The 12,217-nt window shown below is 42.1% G+C and overlaps 1 protein-coding gene across 2 annotated transcripts in view; it reads left to right on the top strand.

Annotated features, from left to right (window-relative positions):
- LOC126273462 (junctophilin-1) overlaps positions 1–12,217 on the top strand; it is an 815,451-nt gene that overhangs the window by 687,241 nt on the left and 115,993 nt on the right. The window lies entirely within an intron of this gene.

The following is a 12,217-nucleotide window of genomic DNA, read 5'->3' as shown; positions in this document are numbered from 1 at the left end:
GCAGGACAATGCGACGTGTCACACAGCTCGCAGAGTACGTCCGTCGATCGCAGACTACCTGGCCACCAAACTCCCCGCATTTCGACGCAATCGGAAATCTGTACCACCACCTCGGACAACGTGTTCAAGCCATGGATTCTCAACCGAGAAATATAGCGCAGCTGCCACAGCGCTGTGATCGGCACAGCTCCACATCCATGTCCTCACCTTCCAGAACCTCGCTACCCCTCTTCCTGCACATCTCGCAGTGATTCGAGCTACAAAAGGTGGTTATTCAGGCTTTTGATATGTGGCCACAGTGTACGTTCACATTTTTGTCGGTCTGTTAATTTTCCTCAGGAACGTTAGATGAATCAAGCTGAAACTGTCGTCAAGCACTAAGGTTTGCGATCACTTGGCGATGTAAAAAAAATTAAGCTTCTAAGTGTATGCAGTAAAAAGATACGGCCACTTCTGCTAGATATTTTGATATTTTTAAATTCACTCATCAAAATCTATACATCAATAATGTGTATTCATAATTAAGTTTTTACGGTACCCTGAGAGCTCAGGTCCTCCTCGCACTTGTCCAGTTTTTGTTTCACTGTCGCCTCAGTTGGGATACGCGAGCTCTTACCATCTGAAATTGGGACACATCTGACCAGCTGTGTAAATGCTTAGTTACGCGTCGTGTTTTTTAGGTCCTTGTTGGCTTCTGTGCTGACCGTGGGAGCATGAGACTCAGTGTTACTGTCGGCATGCGGCGATCGCCTTCTTGTAATAAACTTCCAAGCCCAGCAGAGGCACTGCAGGCGATGTCGTGTTGTTAGCAAAGGCACTCGCGTCGATCGCCTGCTGTCGTAGCCGATTAACGCCATTTCGCCACACTATTCTAAGGTATACATTCGTCGTACGTCCCACATTGATTTCTGCGGTATTTCACGCAGTTTTTCTTGTTTGTTAGCACTGACATCTTTACGCAAATGCCGCTGCTCTCGATTGTTAAGTGAAGGCCGTCGGCCACTGCTTTGTCTGTGGTGAGAGGTAAAGCCTGAAATTTGTTATTCTCGGCACACTCTTAATCTCGGATAAGGAGCTCCCGAACGATTTCCGAAATGGAAAATCTCATGTGTCTTGCTCCACCTTTCATTCCACGTTCAAAGAGTATTAATTCCCGCCGCACGGTCATATTCACATGAATCATCTGAGTGCAAATGACAGGTCCACCAATGTATTGGCCGGCCGCTGGTGGCCGAACGGTTCTAGGCGCTTCAGTCTGGAACCGCAGGTTGGAATCCTGCCTAGAGCATGGAAGTGTGTGATGTTCTTAGGTTAGTTAGGTTTAATTAGTTCTAAGTTCTAGGCGACTGATGACCTCAGAAGTTAAGTCGCATAGTGCTCAGAGCCAGCCACCAATGTATTGCCCTTTCATACCTTGTGAACGCGATGCTACTGCCATCTGCTACGTGGATATCGCTATCGCATGACTTTTGTCACCTCAATTGTCGCTTTAGTCTGCCTACCCAGACTAAAGCGACAATTGAAAATTGGTATCGAGGCCAGGATTCAAAAAATTGATTAAGTTAGTTTATTTTTTCCGGGGTGATAATTTAATCTTTGACTGCCCCTCTTAGTCAGAAAATTGCGGCTCTCTGATATCACTTCCTCCCCCTCCATCTTCACTGAATTCATCACCATCTATTAATGTCATCAGTAGGGAACACGTCGGAGTGGAACACGTGTCAGGTGTGACATTGCGCGGTTCCAGTACAGAGCTCCTCCCCTCCCCCCCCCCCCCCCCCTTTCCGCGGCAGTGCTGGAGCGGGCGCAGAGCTGGCACGCAGCTGAGACGTGCGCGCCCGGGGCCAGCGGATAGCGGATGCGAGAGGCACGCGCTGCTGCCGCGGCGACCTTGGGCGCGCGAGGCGGCGCGGCGGTCGCGCCCGGCCAGCAGCGCCGGGCCAAGCCGTCGCATAGTGGCCCGGACACAGCCGTGACGTCACCACGCGCCCGCAGAGGGCCGCTCTTCCGCGTCCTCTGCGCGCCAGCTGGCGCCGCGGCTGCGACACTGGAACTGCAGAATGCCGGATTATGAGGTGGCACGGCCCGTGTTAAAGGCCCCCCGTGAACGGGAAAACCTGTCAGCCAATCGAGCCGTCGTCTAGCTGGGGGGTTTGTCAAAACAATTCCGTGCACGTACAAAGTTAACCGCACTTTGAAGCGGACGTCGTTTGTGTTCATGAGTATTTTCACAGTAGTGGGAATGGTCACAAATGCAAACAAAGCAGTTGTGGAATTGACTTTGCCATTGTGTTTAAAGGTGAAGAAGAAAACAAGACGCTGGTCCATGGAATAGCTTAAAATGAGAGAGATTTATCCACGAAAATCTGCTTAAGGAAATATTACTCTCAGAACCGGATGATTACATCAGCTTTCTTCGAGTGGACAACTGAGCTTTTAAAAACTGTTTAAGGCCGTCGTAAAAGAGGAGACTTTTCTGTCAAATTCGCTCTTATTTAGCAATGGATGTGCCGAAGCTCGTGCTGTAGTATACAGAGAAGTTGCAGCATTAGAAAATTGCAGCGAAATGCAGGAAGATCTGCAGCGGATAGACACTAGGTGCAGGGATTGGCAACTGACCTTAACATAGACAAATGTAATGTATTGCGAATACATAGAAAGAAGGATCCTTTATTGTATGATTATATGATAGTGGAACAAACAGTGGTAGCAGTTATTTCTGTAAAATATCTGGGAGTATGCGTGCGGAACGATTTGAAGTGGAATGATCATATAAAATTAATTGTTGGTAAGGCGGGAGCCAGGTTGAGATTCATTGGGAGAGTCCTTAGAAAATGTAGTCCATCAACAAAGGAGGTGGATTACAAAACACTCGTTCGACCTACACTTGAGTATTGCGAGTCAGTGTGGGATCCGTACCAGATCGGGTTGACGGAGGAAACAGAGAAGATCCAAAGAAGAGCGGCGCGTTTCGTCACAGGGTTATTTGGTAAGCGTGATAGTGTTACGGAGATGTTTAGCAAACTCAAGTGGCAGACTCTGCAAGAGAGGCACTCTGCATCGCGGTGTAGCTTGCTGTCCAGGTTTCGAGAGGGCGCGTTTATGGATGAGGTATCGAATATATTGCTTCCCCCTACTTATACCTCCCGAGAAGATCACGAATGTAAAATTAGAGAGATTCGAGCGCGCACGGAGGCTTTCCGGCAGTCGTTCTTCCCGCGAACCATGCGCGACTGGAACAGGAAAGGGAGGTAATGACAGTGGCGCGTAAAGTGCCCTCCTCCACACATCGTTGGGTGGCTTGCGGAGTATAAATGTAGATGTAGGTGTAGATACGCACCTTTACCGCCAAATTTCACCACACTGTCCTAACGGACACGTTCGTCGTACGTCCCACATTGATTTCTGCTGTTATTTCTTCACGCAGTGTTGATGTCTGCTAGGCCGGTATTACACTACCATATTTCTTTGACAAAGAAATATGATCAAATATTCGTCAAATTTCTTTGACAAAGATCTTTCACATGACGCTAAAAAAAGGTATTACACTGTCATCATATTTTTCATCAAATTTCAAGATGGCGGACAACAACTTGTTATTATGTGCTGCAGTTGCTAGTACCACAATTGCACTGTCTGTATTTGGAAGAAAAGCGGCGGAAAAAAAGGAAACATACTTGAATGAAGTCAATGGTATTACGTCGAGATAGTAAAAGCATTCAGCAAAATTTGTTGCGAAAGCTGCCAGTGGAGGATGTCAAGACTTATATATATATTACTTACGAATGGATGAGAGTGGATTTCAGTATGTGCTCAGTAAAGTGGCGTCCCATATGACAAAACAGAATACTCTCTTGAGAAATGCTATACGTGCAGAAGACAGGCAAACAGTGACACTAGGATATCTTGATACAGGAGAGAGTTACTCTAGTTTACAACAGAGCACTGGAACATCACACAGCACATTAACCAAAATAATTCCAGAAACGTCGGAAGCGATTTATAATGCACTGAAGGGGGAATATGTGCAGTACACTATATGGGCTATAAGAACTATTTTGAATAATTTAAATAATGGAATTTGTTTTCCAACAACTACAGAACGAAGAAAAAATACGAAACAGATGAAGCGCTTTTTAACTTGTGGCATGCAAAGCTTAAAAATAAACAAAGTAGAATGGAAAGCTAAGAAATAATTTTTTATTTCAGAGTGTGGCCACATCCTCTATTCCGGCTTGCTGAAAAGCTGCCTGGATGTTTCCAGATGTAGAGGCGGATGGCTGTAGCTGTGATTGTGGACATGAAGTCGACTGTAGCATACTCCACTTGTCTATCAACACACAATTAACAGCATGCACTGTGCCCCTTTCTCACACCCCCTGTTCCCTATTACAACATCAAATTTCTTTGATATAAATTTTTGAGATATCAACTTTGACAAAGAAATATGATAGTGTAACACCGGCCTTAGCACTCATACCACTACGCAAACCTAACTGCTCTCAGTTTAAACTTACATTTGAAGCAGACACATTTCGTGTGTGCTGTATTTTAGCACTAGTGAGAATGGCTAATTATGCAGATACATCATTTCTAACATTCACTCTAGCACAGAGTTTAATGAAGAAGAAGACAAGACGCTGGTCCAGGGAGTAGTTTAAAATGACAGAGAAATATACACATGAAATCCTGTTAATGGAAATGTTGCAGTCAGAACCTGATCATTGTATTAACTTTTTGTGGATGGACTGTGGAACGTTTAATAACTTGTTTAGAGTTGCTTCGATTTCTCACTGAAAAAGAAGACACATATATACGAAAATTCATTCTCTACTACTTGCTCCTCTAATGATAGTTCATTAGAATACCACAACATAGGAACATATACCCACTTCGTCCGTGGAAGACCTGGCGAACTTTGATTTTATATTTCATTGCTCTCGAGCATGTATGACATACTTAAAATATTGATTTTGTTCATAACATCTCTCGGCGTAATAAAAGGCTGCGAAAAATGTGATACCTCTACCATTTTGGTAATTGTCAGTACTGTTTCGTTTTTATCCGTGATCGTAGTTTCCATTGTTGTGGAAACTCACGATACAATGAGATTATTCGCAATAAAACAATTTTTCACTAAACATACGCGGCATATCATCCACACAAAAATTTCCGCCATCCTATCAAACATTCTGCCACTCAAAATTCATCGCAAACACGTCTAACACGCTCTATGCTTGACAAGCACGTCAGACGTACACGGTCGTATATTTGGCAAGCATAGTTATGTTTGGCAAAATGTTTGATCATTTATGGATACCTTTACGATAAGGAATCAGGAACGACGATAGCGCTCCTAGTGGCCTTGCAGCTCGATTACGGGAGAATCTGGTGGGACATAATTTGCGATGATACGTGTTCTAGATTAGCAAAACACAAACATTATACGATAATATTTTTCATTTATACTTTATGGGTGGGTCTAGTGGTCTGGTGCTAAAGTGCAAACATTTTTGTTATCTTGCAAATATTGATATCCTATCAATCTTAATAAAAAACTAAGATTAACTTCTCATACCTGGGATTCGCAGTCATGTTAAAACTTTGTTAATGACGTCGTGATCATCTACTGACTGTAAAATTATTTCTTTTTAAAATCCAAATTTGCAGTTTCGACCGTGTGGTCATTATAATGTGGAAATAATTCCGCTTTAGCACATGTCAGAAGCTAAAAATCATTCGACATGACATGACACGACACAGGAGCTGCTTTCATTGCGTTGTGTTCCTAATGACCTCCTTATGTGAATTGTCGTCTTTGACCCTCATTGGAAATAAGGAGCTCGTATTCTGCTTAATTTTTCTCGCATCCCTCATATTGGGCGGAGTTATGATTCCTTATTTGTTTTTATTTCGTATGAAACAGAAGCTGGTTTTGTCACATGATATACTGTGGACTCATTTCCATTTGTTACTGATCATGAATCCGTGTCTGCGCTATTCGATTTAAAAGCATTGTAGGTATATTGCTTGTATCCTACATTCTTTTTTCCGTACGTGTTTTTCGTACTTTCTCGCATTTAATAGAGTCCTCCGACATAATCATTGATGTGATAGGATGATGCTAGATATCAGTTTCTGCTAAAATATTATTATTTGTAGTACCTGTTAATAAACTCTGAACACATTTGCGTTATTACTGTTGCATTTTTGGCATTTGCAACGAAAGAAACCACTAAGACTAAAAGCATACTCATCTGCATTTACATCCATTCTCTGCAAACTACTGTGAAATGCATGGCACCCAGTGGCAGGAAACAACACCATTCAAAGCAGAATTGCATACTCATTCCGTGACAAGATGCAGTAAAGTTGAACACCAGTTCTGTCAAAAGCTGCTAACATGGTGTTCCCCATTATATGAGAAAGTAAGGAAAATTAAAAGTAAGGTCAGCGATGGTCGTAATATTGATGTTTTATTGATAGCAGAATCGATTTTCGATCACATAGTGATCATCTTCGGTGCTGTACACATTATACTCAGACACTGGTATCAAGTTATCAATAACCAAAACTGAGAAGCGATTGTGATCCTTTTAATATAACATATATGGTCGTGGTGCACACAGCACTCCAATCAATAAAGTACGGAAAATTGATGCAAACAAAATTAAAGCAGAAAAAGGCAATAGGCCCCTACACTTAAAATGCATTTAAATCGAGCAGCTCACACACAGCTTCGTAAATAGTAACAAATATATAAAAGTTTACAGAACGCCAGACACGAAACCAGTTTCTGTTTTACGAGAGTATCAAAAAATACTCTGCCCAGTGTTACGGGTGTGAGCAGAAACCAAGCAGAATACGAGCAACATATTTAAAAGGCAATTCAAAGAGTACAATACACACAAGATGTGACTAGAAACACAGTGCAATGAAGCCAGCTTCTGTTTGTTATGAAACGAAAGCAAATACTGAAGACTTCAAAACACGTAATAAGAAAACGAGATGCTGGAGTGTTAAACTCCGACTGTCCTCTCAGCTAACCAAGGTTGTCTGGCCTGAAGTTTCTATTTGAGTTTCACCCACGTGAGGGGGGACCCAGTGACTGCACAAATGGAAGACCCAAGGGTAGTGTGTGTGAGAGAGAGAGAGAGAGAGAGAGAAAGAGAGAGAGAGAGAGGTAGCATGTGAACTGTGCGTTAATACCTTGATTTATTATTACAGACTCTCAACTGATTACGTTATAGATTCACATTACCGGTTTCGACATTTTATCTGTCGTGAGGAAAATCCATGAATACTTCCGTCATCTATACATATTACAAATTAAAGCCTCCCGCCACGTTTCTCTGTCTGTACGTGAAGGCTGATCTCAGGAGTAGGGATTTTGATACAGGTTTCCCTAAAAGAAAGGCTGATTCACAATGAAGGTTTGTGTAGGTGATATTGTACAGCTTACGCCGAACAAGCCGTCCAGACGCCAGGTAATCGGTAAACTTTAGTTGTCTGCACTCTGAACATCATGAAATATGGAAGACAATTCATTAATGAAATATGTCTGCATCGTGCTGTTGCTTTATAAAAGAGACTGAAATGATCAGATCGTCGTGTGTAAGAAGCTTTCAAGGATGACAGAGAGGAGGGTAAATTTGTCAGTTTCAGGTAAGACACCTTTAGGATTTTGAGGTAAGAGACCCTGACCCGGAAACATCCGAGTTGAAAGTTATAAACAAAATTCGTTCTGATACCTCTGACAGTGGACGTCAAGCATTTTGCTTCCCATATTTTTGGAGGAGATAGTATGGAAAAACAAAAAGTTGTGTAGTAAACATGGGCTATAAAAATGTATACCTTAAGAGCTATGAGCAGTTGTTCGGTAGAGGTATATTTAAGAGTAGCGAAGATGAACAAGTGCTCATACGAGCTGTTAAGCTATGTACTTTAGAGCCAGTGTTTACGGGGCATTTTTTCTTGTTTTCTCCGTACTCTCACAACATGGACAGCTAAAAGCTTGCAGTATAAGAGGTCCATTGTCAGAGATGTCAAACTGATTTTCGCTTGTAACTTTCCAGAGCAGGGTGTCTTAGCACAAACGGATAAGGGTTTCACACCTCAAATTGATACATTTCCTCTTCTCCTGCTCCCCTCAAAGTTTGTTCCTTAAACACAGAATCACCCTGTATAGGGCTTAAAGATGAGACGGCGGTGAGAGAAAGAAAGAAAGAAAGAGAGAGAGAGAGAGAGAGAGAGAGAGAGAGAGAGAGAGAGAGAGAGAGAGAGACGGGGGCACGAGACTGAGGAAAAAATGGGGAGCTATATGAAAATGTTAATAAAGCTAGTATTTTAATAGATGTAAATAAGTGTGAAAAATATAAATTGAATTTTTGTTAAAAAGGTGAAACTTATGCCTAAGCCAGTCTTAACTAATAGTGTAACTTATATTCTATAAAATGTGGAGTACCAAAGATAGAAGGGTATATTAAAAACGCTTTCATGTAGAATCGATTACAGAACCGTAAACGTGTACGTTTATAACATGTGTCATTGAGAAAATAAGTACAGTAGCGATAAAAGCCATTATTAAAAACCAGTTGTAAAAGTGACATGTATGATGAAATGAGAGCATACTACAGGCTGTATTACAATTAATAGCGAAAAATGACATAGGTGGAAGAGTAAAATAAGAATTAATAACTTTCGTCTAGTAGAGATGGGTTCTTTTTAGAGATAACTGTGAATATGTGGTTGCCAGATGCCATCGACTTCAGTGCGAAATATTGTCCTAGTTAGTTCAAGTGTAACGAAACTATTCCAAATGGTGCGCAAGATAAATGCGACAGAGGACATACCCTCGGACACGAACAAGGATGTTGTCTAGAATACTCTCTTCAAAACTCTGACAGCATCGGGCTGAGCGAAAGATTATCTAAAACATGTACAGAAACGAGTCTGCAATTATAACAGTCGAAGGACATGGAAGGTAAGCAGTAGTCGAGAAGGGAGGTGCGAGCAAGCCGTATTGGAAATCCAGAACAGGTTTGAAAAGCAATTTCATTTACCTTCTTGACACCTTATTCTGCAAACCGAAGGACGCAAAGTATTTATCTTAACTGGCACAGCAATACCAGTAGACTTAGAAAATCCGATAACAGTTGTTCAGGTTTTCGATCCAGAAGTTTGATACGTGACTGCATGTTAACTAAGAAATAAGGCTACTTCCATGCGATAGACAATGTCAGCGGACAGCGGTGCATCTATGTTAAATCTTCCTAACATTCCATATTCTAGTGAACACACATAGGAATGACGTTAGCTTTGCAAATGCTTAATTCCGCGTGTTTTTTAAGTACTTGTTAGCTTCTGTACTGACCGTGGCAGCATGAGACTCAGTGTTACCGTCGGCATGCGGCCATCACCGTTCTTGTAACAAACTTGGCAGCTCGAGAACTCTGAGAACAAAGTCTGATGTCTGTCTTCTGCGCAGTAGAATCAGGTTTGTTTGTCTAGCTCGCTCAGTAACGAGAAAGTCTTGTCGCAGTTGAATTCTTCGCTTGGAGAGAAACGCTACTCGCATCTTCGTTTGCTGTGCAACCAGGAACACATTCCGCTGTTGCTTTACCGCCTAAAGTAAAGCGTTACTGCTTGTCCGTTTGACAACGAGCCACTGTAGCGGCGGTACAGGATGTAGACTCGCAGCTACGCACCGAGTTTATGGATGGTGTACATTCGAGCCGTTTAGCTTGTCGGAGGTGGCGCAGTACGACTGCATCGTCGGAACCAGACGCCCGGCACAACAGCGTCTTTGCGTACCTCTTTTTGTCCACCCCCCTACTATTTAATTTGTTTCCGTGCTTCTCTTACAGTTGTTAACTCCAGAATTCGTTGCTGGGTGTTTAACTGTTAACGAATTGCCCGTGTGTTACTAACAGATAGCATCGCAAATTCGTTAAGAGAGAGCAGTCACAAGTGAGATGTAAAGGGGGATAAGCTGTTTGTGATAGATCTATGCAGTGTAGATGTCACGTGACAGCTAGCCGGCTGGTCTGCTCCCGCCAGCAGTTCACCAGTCGGAGTTCTACTCTCGTTTTCTACTCCCACTGCGTTGCCCCTTCCGCTGTGCTTAACAGTTCTCGAGTAGAAAATTAATCCTGACGCAGGACATTTCACCTGTTTCAAGAAAAAGCGGAGCTCCGGTTCAAATTGCAATTAAAACATATTTTTGAAATGATTATGGACCTCTAGAGATCTATACCAGACTTGAATTTCAGATTTTTACGTGTTTCTTGTAGAAGACGCAGATTTTAAACTTCATAGTCGTTACGAGTCAAATATTGATAAATTTGCAAAAAAAGTGCAGTTTTCCAAAGCTAGTACACAGCAAAGCAATGCCATACGAAACTTTGGAAGATCTTTTGCCGATCGCTGTCAACTTTATTCACTATCTTGTGTATTATTTGAGGAACAAAATTTGTGTGTGTGTGTCAGTTGCTGATATTTTTCTGGAAACATGAATTTCGCTACTTACCTTTATACTTTCTATTGTATTTACTTGTATTTCTTTCTTTGCGTTAGTGTCGGGACCGCAATTCCATTCACGGGCGCTCATCCCTGTGATCAGCCAAGCTATCGAGCTGAAACCTGTCATCATAGCTGGACTCAGTGAGACTAAGACTGCGTAGGTCCCAGCTCCACAGCTTCGCAGATCACTACAATGAGCGCTTTAGACTGGAGTTGCGATTCCGACACTAGTCGCAAAAAAATAAAATAGATCTTCGGGAAAATTTGCAGGTACAATGTATAAAGTTAAGTCCCATAGTGCTCAGAGCCATTTGAACCATTTAATTATTTTACTTTTATGTTTCTAATTTCAGTCCTTTTAGTTTTGTTCTTTTAACTGCGCTAATATAATATTGCAGTTTTTAAACGTCAATCGAATTATGTAAGAAAAAAAGAATTGTTGCACTGTTGTCAATCGAATAAAGAGAGAATTAACCTTATACATGTAAAAATGTTTCGGTTGCAAAGAGCATGTTGTAAACCCTAAAACGTCCTGTCCATAGCCTCCAGAGGCTGCAGCGAGAGACACGTTCCTGTCGAATCTCAAGTCTCCGTATTGTGCCATTAGCGAAGGCACTAGCTAGGCTAGAATTGTAGCCTGCGTCCAGAGAGGAAAAGTTATAGGCGTGAACGAGTCCACAAAAATACGGGTGCATGTTGTCTTGATTATAGATGATGTGACAGTGCGGACAACAGAGGCTGTCGTGTTGCCTCCGTCCTCTGCATCGCGTGGTATCCGCCCAGCTCAGGCACCGCCATTTCCTTCCGCCTATTCTGGGGGCTTTCACAGTCATGACTCTCCTCTGTGCAGCACTTCCTGCTCAGCTCGCTCACCTTGTGCCCATTCTGTAATGAGCAGTCGTTACAGAGTCTGTCATCCGCCCGTAGACAGCAGAGGCTGACACAGATGCGCGTCTTATATATTGCCCCTCCGGAAAGGGAGCTCACCGATAGTCAGATCCCACTGTGCAGCCAGCACAGGTTCGTGTGAATGTAAACGTCCGACGTCCTGCTGTTCGTTTAATTTACCGTATTTATAGGGCAATGCAATACGAGTTTCGTGGATAGCAAAAGACCACGTTACGTGAAGGCCAGGTTCTCATTCAAATGAGCAACAAATAGACAAAGCTTGGAATTTTTTTGAGACAATGAAAACACATACAAAGAGTCTGTTATGAAATTATGACTGATCATACTTTGAACTTTGTTTTAGATTTTGAGTACAAAAAAAGTACGTATGTAATTGTGTTTTGATCAAGGACCTTCGACTCTGAAATACGCAGACTGCATGAGTTTAGACCCTCAGGTGCTATCTGAAGTCAAAAATTGATAACTTCAGCCGATGCTACATTAAATTTATGGGAGCTTATATCTAACCACAATGAAAAAGATATGGTGCTAAGTCGAACTTGGAGCTCGACTTTTTGTTGTTTTTTTCACTCTTTATGGCTTTACAAAAAAGTTAATATTAACAGATTTAGTGTATTACAGACAGCAGCTCTCAAGAAAAGTGTTTACTTTTCGGGGGTCAAAGGTATAAGTTAATAGGCTGAACAGTTTTTATTCTATGCTGCACGCAGTTTTGAAAAAATAAAAAAACTGTGTAAAGTTTAGATAAAACTTTTATATGAATTATTAGTTAAATTTGCATAAAAAC

This window comes from Schistocerca gregaria, chromosome 5, assembly GCF_023897955.1.
Source record: "Schistocerca gregaria isolate iqSchGreg1 chromosome 5, iqSchGreg1.2, whole genome shotgun sequence".
Lineage (NCBI taxonomy): Eukaryota > Metazoa > Arthropoda > Insecta > Orthoptera > Acrididae > Schistocerca > Schistocerca gregaria.
This window is presented reverse-complemented; position numbering and strand designations above follow the sequence as displayed.